This window comes from Nicotiana tabacum, chromosome 10 (genome assembly GCF_000715075.1).
Source record: "Nicotiana tabacum cultivar K326 chromosome 10, ASM71507v2, whole genome shotgun sequence".
NCBI classification, from domain to species: Eukaryota; Viridiplantae; Streptophyta; class Magnoliopsida; order Solanales; family Solanaceae; genus Nicotiana; species Nicotiana tabacum.
The window spans coordinates 18,343,709-18,354,399 of NC_134089.1; the positions used below are offsets into that span (position 1 = coordinate 18,343,709).

At 36.4% G+C, this 10,691-nt stretch overlaps 1 non-coding gene across 1 annotated transcript; it reads right to left on the reverse strand.

The window, feature by feature from the left end:
• Nucleotides 1-9,076: 9,076 nt before the first annotated feature.
• LOC142165655 (small nucleolar RNA U3) lies at nucleotides 9,077-9,293 on the reverse strand. The gene has a single exon (XR_012696309.1). It is a non-coding gene; the product is annotated as a small nucleolar RNA U3 (small nucleolar RNA).
• Between the last annotated feature and the right edge of the window lie 1,398 nt (nucleotides 9,294-10,691).

The window sequence follows — 10,691 nt, forward strand, 5'->3', positions numbered from 1 at the left end:
TCTGATGAGTAGCAATCGCAAAAGCGGCTAGGGTGACCGCATCTGCGATGTCGCGGATGCAGAAGTACGATCGCAGATGCAATATTTAGCCGGATAAGTGATTTCCGCAGAAGCGGATGATGAACTGCAAATGCGGTATCGCAGAAGCGGTTAAAGGGCTGCAGATGCGAAAATAATTGGGCAGAAGGTATAAATTGTGGCATTCGCGATTTTCACCATTTTTATCTCGGCTTTGGAGTTTTTTGGACGATTTGAGTGAGGATTTCAAGGGAACTTCATTGAGGTAAGGAATTTGGACTTAAAACTCGTTCCTATGCTATTATTTCACGGATTAGAGCTAGAAATTATGGAAATTAAGGGTGAAAATTGGGGAAACTAGGGCTTGGGAACTTAGGCCTTTGATTGAGGATTTGGTGGACTATTTGAGGTCGGATTTTAGAACTTTTGATATGTATGAAATCGTGGGGATATAAGGAATCTATTGATGTAAAAATTATTGAATTCCGAGATGCGGGCCTAGGGTCGAATTTTGGTAGTTTCGGGATTTGTGTCGTATTTTGATTATTTTCACTTGGGCTTTGTTCCCTTAGCATATTTTGACGTCCTCGTTCTAATTTTGGATATATTTGACGTGAGTGGAGGCCGATTCGAGGGGCAAAGGCGTCGTGAGCTAGAGATTTGACCGATCGAGGTGATTAATGATTGTAAATGATGTTCTGAGGGTTTGAAATCCCGGATTGCACATCGTAGTGCTATATTGAGGTGAGGCACACACTTGGTGACGAGCGTGGGGTCGTGCACTGTTGGGGATTGTGATTTAGTCCGTCCTGAATGACTATATTACCGCGCATTTGACTGGAATCTATTTGTTATTTTCATGATTTGGGTTGAATGCCATATTTGGGCCTTGTGCCAATTATTTGAACCCTTCGGGGATTTTTACTGGTATTTTCTCACTGTTTAACTTTATACTTGAACTCAGTCTGTTATATTTTACTATTTTTCGTATTCAGCCATGTTTACTCCATTTTAACACTTACATGATCTTTAAAATGATATTCTGGGCTAAGAAACATGTTTTACTACTGCCCGAGTGACATGTAAGGATTTTTGACCGGGTAAGGCCGAGGGCTTATGTTGTGAGGAAACATTTGATACTAATTGTGAGGCGGAGGGCCTGATATATGTTCGCCATGAGGTAGATTTATTGATATGAGGCCGAGGGCCTAGTGATGAAGCCACGAGGTGGCTTGATATTGCGCTTGGGCCGTAAGGGGCCCCTCCAGGAGTCTGTACATCCCCAGTGAGCGCGGGTACCCATTGTGATGTGAGATTGAGCCCGAGGGACTGGTATTGTTCTATGTGATTGCCCGAGGGGCTGGTAGTGTTCTGAGATATTGCTCGAGGGGCGAATTTGTTGATACTGTGCCCGAGGGGCGAGCCTTAATGTGTTTACTTTTCATAATTGATTGTCAATTACCTGCTTACTTATTGAAAAAGGCTTTTCGTGAAACTACATTTGAGTTAAAGGATTTTACCTATCTTTCACTAATTTACTGATTTTAAATGGTTTTACTGCTTCATTATAGAATGCTTTGTGCCTTACGTGATTTCTTGCTTTCAGCCTTTATTTACATTTGTTACTCACTGAGTTGGAGTACTCACTTTACTCCTTGCACCCCTGTGTGCAGATTCAGGCGTTGCTAATCTTGTCAGTGCGAGTTGAGAGCTCCCGGCGGACACTCGGAGTTCACAAGGTAGTTGTTTGACGTCCGCAGACCCGTGTTTCTCCCTCTTTATCATTTCTATTTCTGATCAGACAACTGTAATAGTTTATAGACTTATCGGATTTGTAGTAGGATTCATAGATGCTCGTGACTAGTGACACCCCGTGTTGGGTTGTCCTTCCGCACATTTATGATATTATATGCTACTTAGTATTATTAAATCATGTTTTAGACTGTTTTCTTGTTGTTTAACTATTTAACATCGAATTGGAAATAGTTGGTTAGCCTTGCCTTCACGAGAGGCGCCATCACGACCGGGTTCAGATTTAGGGTCGTGACATTGCTAGCCATGGATACCTTGCTCTTTGACCTTGTGTTGTATGGATGGATTACTTAAAAACCACAAACCAACCACCCTTCTTCTCAATGGAGATAACAAAAAGGAATAAAATGAGGTCATCACGTTAGCATTAGGGCATTTAATAGCTAAAAATATCACATTGCGTACAATGCACCTAGCAACAATTAACGGTTCTAGAATGACTTCGAGGGTCACAAGGTCACGTGGCATCATCCCAATTTTGTTCATTTGAATCTTCTCTTTTCTTTTCTTTTCTTTTCTAGCACTACTTGGTTTTTTATTTCTTCTCTCCTCTTTTCTTTTGTTTATCGCTCTTTTCTTTCTTCTCATTTCTAACATCCCCTAATTTCACCTCTCTTTTTCCTTTTTTCTTTTTTTCTTTTTTTTTAATAAAAAGAAAAATAATTTGATTGAACCCTATGTAGGTTGTCTGCGTATCATGATGCCACATGAATCAGATCTTTGCGTAGTTCTGAAAAATCGAGAATAGACTAAATAAACTAACGTTCCCTTTTTTCTTTTTCTTTTTTGTACCTTAATGATTACTCTAACGAGAAAAGGGAAATAAAAGAAGCAAATTCTTTTTTTTGAATTTCCTTAACTTAATGTTCTATAGCCTATTCTAAACTCAAGCTTAACGGGCATGTATTTATTTTCTTTCTTTTTAAAACAAATACTCTATGGAAAATTATTAAGGAAAAACCTTAGAAAAGAAAAAATATTTTTGATTGTTTTGTTAGGAAGGAAATCTAAAGAAAAAACCAAAGAAAATATTTTTAATTTTCATTTAATATCCCTGAAGAAGGATTTCAAAACGAGAAATAAATAAGATAAAAAATATTTTTAGATTTCAGTTTTTGATTACCTAAGTAAGAAACTTTAAATATAAATAAAAGATAAAGTATGTTTTTCCTTTTCTTCTATGTACAATGTCCTAGAGTTCTAGTAAAAATAAAAGAAAATTTTTTTTAAGTCATTTTTTCATCAATTTCCCAAAGGAGAACCTCAAAAAAAAAAAATTTGAATTTTTGGAATTAATATTTTAAAAGAAAACTTTTAAAAAGGTACTAAAAGAAAATTTCTTTTTTTTTAAAAATTTTTTTAGCCTTAATTTACTAAAAGAAAATATAACATCACTTTTTTATTTTGAGTTCTAGATATTAATTTCCTAAGGAAAACCTCAAAAGATTTTTTGAACTTCTAGAGTTAGTATTCTAAAGAAAACATCTAACAGAAATATAAAAATGCAAAATCTCTCTTTTTTTTTGGATGTTAGATTTATGACACATCTTTTTTCAAATACAAAATAGGAAATACAATAACAAAAGACTTGACATTACTGTACAAAACTAGAAGGTAAAAGACGACATAAAAAGAAAAACAGAATCAAAAATAAAAAATAAATATAAAAAATAAATCTCCCTAATCAACTCCTAAATGAGCGATCCTGACTGGATGGTCCTGGGGCTCTGACATGCTCAAAATCTAGTAAGTAGATCCACACATGTATGAGAAAACTGAAACCAACACTATGTGAGACAAGAACATTCCCTACTAGACACATGCAAGACATGGTTGTGGCTATTTTTCTAAAATTAACCTATGTGGCTAAAAGTGGCTAAAATGCAAGATTGGCTAAGACCCCGAGAAGCCAAGAACATAAACTCACTAGGAAGATCGGACTGTGGGTTGCCTACGTATCATGCCCCGAGACACGAGAATCAGGTTCGCGTAGTTCGGGCAGATTGGATACGGGCAAGAATTAAAAAAATAACTAATTTAGGAAAAACATATTTTTGTCTCTTTTTTTGAATAATGATGACACATGTAAACTCTTTTTGGATTTTCCTTTCCTTTTTTTTTTGGATTTTTTGATTTTCAGAAAATGATGAAAAAGTGCAAAATCCTTTTTTTTAATTTTTCATTTTTTTTTTCTTTTCTTAACAAAAATGTGAAAGAAAACATAATTGGGCCCTACTTGCTTTATTTTCACACTTCACCCTCTTTTTCTTTTTTTTCTTTTGCCCTCAATTATCATTGGTCCGCCAAATGACCCTTTTACCCTTGAAGATTGCAACATATAAGCAGATAGAATGCATCAGGATGGTCTGTTATTTTGGGTATACCTGTCCTAAATGGACTCAACCGCTGTGTTGAATCCCCTAAGTCAAATGCACGTGATGCAACAAACGTTCCAACTAGGGATCCGGCATGAGGCTATGTTATTCTCGATTTAAAAATCAGGGCTTATTTGTTCTAGACCTGGCTTACCCGAGCGGACAGCTCGAGCCGAGGGGGGGCAGCGTACCGGGAATACAGAAGCTTCACTGGCTTTGCAACTTGTCCGAACCTCGTTCTAAAATTTGTATATGACTCTAATAGAAAAGAAGTCACACAAAGTGCACACTTCCCAAATGATTTAGAAGACTCAGAGAGAGGAGGGTTTCACAACAATTTATATACAGTTCAATATCAAAGCGGTAAAAAGTAACATTTAGCACATGAGGCCCAAGCATGTAAATAAAACTAGATAATAAATAAAGCCAAGTATAACAATTATTCTAAGCTCGAATTCTTGAACCCTGAACCAAAGATTCTAGGTTCTTATCCCCAGTAGAGTCGCCAGAGTTGTCACACTACCTTTTTCTACCCCGCAAGGGTGTAAGGAGTTTTTTCCAATTTAAGTGACAATCGAAACAAGATTATTTATATTAAATTCAGAGTCGCCACTTGGAATAATTTATGGTGTCCCAAGTCACCGGTTAAAAATCCCGAATCGAGGAAGTTTGACTCTTATTTATGGTCTGCGAACACAGAAATCCGGGTAAGGAATCCTGTTAACCCGGGAAACGGTGTTAGGCATTCCCGGGTTTCGTGGTTTTAGCACGATCGTTCGACTATTATTATTGGCCTAATTATCTGATCTTTTACACGTTTTAAATAAATTGTGCATTTTCAACTTTTTAGCCACTTTTAATATTTCAGAAAATTTCAAGGTTATTTAAAACACATCGTAAGCCCCGCTACATGAAATGCACCCGTGGTTCACGACACATTCTATTTAACCTTATTAAAAATGAGAATCGGGTCACATGAAATATACACCCGGATTTTAGGAATTAAGCGTCACAACTACGTCACGGGAATCGTACCCGTAAATATGATAATTTATTTAATTAATCGCGTCTTAAGCAACCTACGCACATTTATGAATTATTTTCCTAAATTTGGAATCAAGTGCGAAAGCCAAGTCATGGATTTTTGGATCAAACTTCTGCCAAACAAGATATGAAGAAGCAAACGACCAACATTGAACTTAATACATAATTAGAACTTTTACAAAAAAGCAACAGCAATGGAAAATTCTCATCATGCTAAATATGTAGAATTTTTGAACTTCTGCAACCCACAACTTTATTTTGATAAAAATCGTGCTCAATTGCAAATATTTCGAGTAGCATGCGAGCAGATAACTACATGAACAACTTCAAACATAATCACCAACTAGACAAATCACATAAATAAATCACCAAATCAATAATTAACATTAAACTAGAATAAAATGAGTAGAGGATTGAAGAATGGAACCTAAGTTAGAGCTTTCCGATTAATTGAGTTGCGACAATTACACGGATTCACTTTACAATTGTTTGGCTACTTCTTTCAAAACTCGACCAAGAAATGACTACATCTTACTTAAGAAGATAACTATTAAAATAACACTAACCATTTAAAACAAACCTATTTTTGGTATTTTTCAAGATTAAAAATGACTACAAAACATTAATGAAACTATTTTTTTGTAATTTTTATTTTCTTGTAATAAAATAAAGTAAAAGAGTCAAAATTAGTTGAAATAGCGATATTAGGCCTAAATTAAATATTTACATGCTAAAATATAAAAATCTTGGGGAGGGTCAAAAATCACATGTCTACACCATGTTTTCTTCTAATAATGCACATGCAGCGTGACAAGGCGGGGTATGTATATGTGGGTTGTGCATATGGCGAGACAAGGTGGGAATATTATTGTGCGCGTGTGGCGAGACAACGGACATTCACTTTACTATTACACACGTGGTGGGACAAGGTGGGCTGTGTCAGGGGTAATTTGTGATACTTGTGTTGGCCCGGGGGAATTCCTTGTTGTTGATGTTATGTAATGATAAACTTACAGTGTGAGCTTATTCGTGTGAAAATTTGTGAGAAAAACATTGTATGTATTGCCCTTCCTTTTCCTTATGCCTATTAGCCGGTTGAATTATGTTAGGACACCTGCACAAGCGTACACGTAGCTAAGCACTCTTATCAGATTAAGGGTTTCTCCTTGCTATTGTTGAGTATATGTCGCGCCCCTTTTCCTCGCGAAATCAGGTTTCGACACGTGACAACTTTTTTAAGGAAGGTGTTTTAAAAGAGAGAGTCGCCACCTAACGGATTAAGGTGCATTAGGGCACCTATTTGCAAATAACTTTGTCTAACCAGTTTGCATCACCAAAGATCGGGTAAGGGCTCGAAATTACCTCGGAGATAAGGTGTTAGGCACTCTTCGAGGTCCACAACTGTGAGTCTCGGCCGAGCTGAATTATATGAATTTAGTCTATGTGGTCGAAGCTACGAAACAAGGAATTGCTAAACCTGAATAATCGATTGAAAGACAATATGGGAGGGGGTCCTAAGTTTTTAAGCCTGAAGGATCACCCCATGCAACATAAATAATACTTCGTAACTCCCTCGAGATGGGGCGTTACTCATATTATTTAGCGGGCACATACTATTATCTCCTGCTACCCAATTACTATCTTTAAGTTGTTTACCTGAAGCGCACTAGTCAATTCTAAGTCGTATTCTATGCGTGCACTACCTGTCCCATGCCTATGGTCCAAAAGGCATTTGGACCTTTATCTTAAGGTGGTTCTATACTTTAACTTAGGCTGCTCAGAATGTCAAAGCTTGGCGACATACAAAACACATTGGACTTTCATTTATAATCAAGTAACGCCTCAAGTTGACCTCTGCAATTAGATAACAAATGCACGCCAAACTGGTTAACATTGACATATTTTTATTAATTGCAGAATCCTATAGGCAAGATGTCTATGTGATACTGAATTAATGGGCAGACAGTCATACGCAAAAACTATTTTCTCTTAATATACTCTCCAAAACCTACATAATTTGCCTACTGATTTTAAATATAAGGGAATTAATCCTATAGGCATGATGTCTAGGTGTTTTGCGTGATAATAAATAATGGTAGTCAGAGAAGCACATTCAAAATCACTTATTTGATCCTATAGGCAGGTTTTTCTAGTGATGCCAATAACACAATGTATAACAATTCCTGAATAAAGGGGCAAGATGATAATTAAACTGATTCAAACCTACATGCATGCTTTCTACAATTTGGATCCGGTTTTAGATCCTATAGACATGATTTCTATAATTTGTGAATAAGGCAGCATGTAAACAGAATACTACACGCACATTGAATATATAATTCCCTATAGGCATGGTTTCTAACAAGCAGAACATAATTAAACCAAGTATTGAACCTATATGCAGGATTGCTAACATATAATGACTGAACATAATAGGATACCTATAGGCATGGTTTCTAACATACGATAACTGAATATGCACTAGCACATTGTTGAACCTATAGGCAAGATTTCTACCCAATTTGTTGCGAGTATACAAAAATCTCTTTTCCAATTTCACTAACACCCCCAAAATATTATTACAATAATTATTACAAATGCAGAATGAATGTTGTAAATTACATAGTAGATATAGCTATAGGGAGCCTACAACAGGCCCAAATACACCTGGACAGGCCAGACCTTCATTCTCACAATTCACCATAGCACCAACGTTACATACTCATAGACATAAAGCAATCGAGAATTGGATAATTCCCTCGGTAGCCTTAAAAATAGAATTGAGCATATAGAATCAAGACCCCAGTGTGTTAGAGTTCCCGAGGGCTTCAAGAACCCAGTACAGTACTCACACTAGGGAGGTTGACAGAGATAATTCAAAGGAGGGACTAGGGACCAAGTCCTAATGTGTCAGAGTTCACAAGGGCCTTAAATAGACCACGAGCAGTGCTCACACTAGAGAGGTCAAAGAATAGAACCTAAATAGCCTTGGCTTTCAGCCGGCTAAGAACATGATTCAAAGAACTTAAGCGAGTGGTGAAAGAGAAAAGACTAAAGTTAAGGGACAGGGACAAACACAACCAAATTGAACATATTAGTCAAATAGTTGAACAAATCATAGAACTTAAAACCAGATTAATGTAAACTTAGTAAAACATGTTTAACACTTAACACAAAAACAGTCCATGCTAAAGAGAGGTTGATAAGAACATGTTTGCAGGATTGACTTTGGTTATTATCACTAGATAGGTTGAAACATGATTGGGAATTATGCTAAGTATGTAGGCAACATTGTGCTAAACCACATAATCACAGAAAAGAGAGTGCGTCATGTTAGCAATAGGGCAAGATCACAGATACATATGCTAGGGCATTTTACAGAGATTCTAGATAGCATGAAAGGTACACAAATAGCAAATAAGCATTTAAGCATTGTTATGGAGGTCTAATTAACAGAATATGATTCATTTATGCCAAAGGTTTAGCCTAACACCTTAAAGTAATAATTCAAAACATGCTGAGATAACTATTTTAAATCACAAGCAAATACTAATGGGGTATGGGATCAAATAAGCATGTTGAGGGCCATAATGATTAACAATGCAAGTCTCAACATAGAATATGCAGGGATTCAGAGGGTGGGTAAATAAACATGTTCATAGGCATTCAAGAGTCAATACACTAACTGAATAGGCCCTAAAAGAGTTAAAATAACTTCAGGACATGCAGCATTGGGAGCAAACAAGTGTTAAAGAGACCAAGAGATACACAACTAACAAAGATAATGCCTAAACATCACTCGTATGCATTTTTTTAAAGGTTGAAAGAGTCTGTCAGACAACCATTAGACCATCCCAATACCTATTATTATAGGGGCTGAGAACGATCATCTACAACACCATGACCCGAGGGCCGTGGGAGCTGTTAATCACGCTCTGGTGTAGTGGCCATGTCTCATCAACCAGACTTGATTTCCTGTCTCCTTAGAACTCAAGGATACAGTGGTACGAGCCTATAGAACAGATCCTGTTCAAGTAAGGTCGTACTCATATGCATATTGGATCATGGATTCAGCAATAATAACATGTACAAATCAGGGATATGTAAGGATGAAAGTGCAGAAGTTAAGTGACTCATTAGTTAAGCGAGAAATGCAAGAAAGGAACAAAACCAACAGTATTCTGAATCGTCAATGAGAAGCAAAACCCAGAACTTAATGGCCTTGGCTTTCAGCTGGCCAAGACCATAATACAGAATGAAACAACAGAATAAAGTTTTAGATCTAGTAAGGTTATAATGATTTTCCATGTCTGTATAAAGGGAATGGGAAAATAATTTATATAGTGATAGGGATTAACACATAAACATGGAAAAATCATCAGTCAAACACTAGAAAGGAAAGCAATCAAAATCAGTAAGGAAAAGGGAAAATTCCAGAACCCTAATTTTAGGCATAATACACAAATTGACGGAATAAGAAAAGGCTAAAAATCACATGCTGCATAGAATAGGATGAATAGATAGAAATTTATTCAAAATCAAAGAATCGAGTCAGATTTGGTTTGATTTAAAACTGATCTGAAACCCTATATTAGGGTAAGTAAAAATCGGTAAAATAAACATATCTACACATAAATAAGGCGAATATAGACAAAATAATACTTGAAATAAAAGACTTGAACCAACTTTGGTTCGAATCAAAGAAAATCTGGAAACCCTAGCTTTAGGGTAAGTAAAAAATCTCAAAGATACACAGAGATTCATCGAGATTCATACCATAAAAGAACAAGAATGAACACAGATGGAAAAGGTCAAAGAACTGAACCAGATTTTATTCGATTTCTAGGAGATTTGCTTGTCATGTTTAGGCAAGCAAACTAGGTAACACCATAGTCGAACCAGTTGTGAGGAGAGGTAAAATAAGGTAAGGGAATCCACGGTGGATTCCGATTTGGGGTCGGATTTGGGAGGGCTTGATAGGAACGGCAGGTAGGGTTCATAAGAGATGAGAGAGTTCTGGGGCGGCGGGGGGTGTAGAATGATTAGGGTTAGGGGTGTGGTTAGGTTTAAAGGGGCAAGTGTAGCGTGGACCGTTGATCTTAGAGATCAACGATCCTGATTTAAGGGATCCTGGGTCGGGTATTAAAATAGATTTGGGGACTGGGCTAATGGGTTTTGGGCCAAGGGTATTGGGCTGGTGTATTGGGTAGTTTTAGGTCCGAATTTGGGTAGGAATTTAGGCTAGTTTTTAAATACCCAATATTTAATAAATAAATAATTTATAAAAGTAATTAATAAATAATAAAAATATAATTTGTGCAATAAAATAATTTAAAATAATTACTTAACATTTTAATATAAGAAATTATTTTCTGCATAAATAAATAATTATACGTTAATATGGGCTATTATTGCAAAGATGTGCAACTTAGCCTTAAAAAT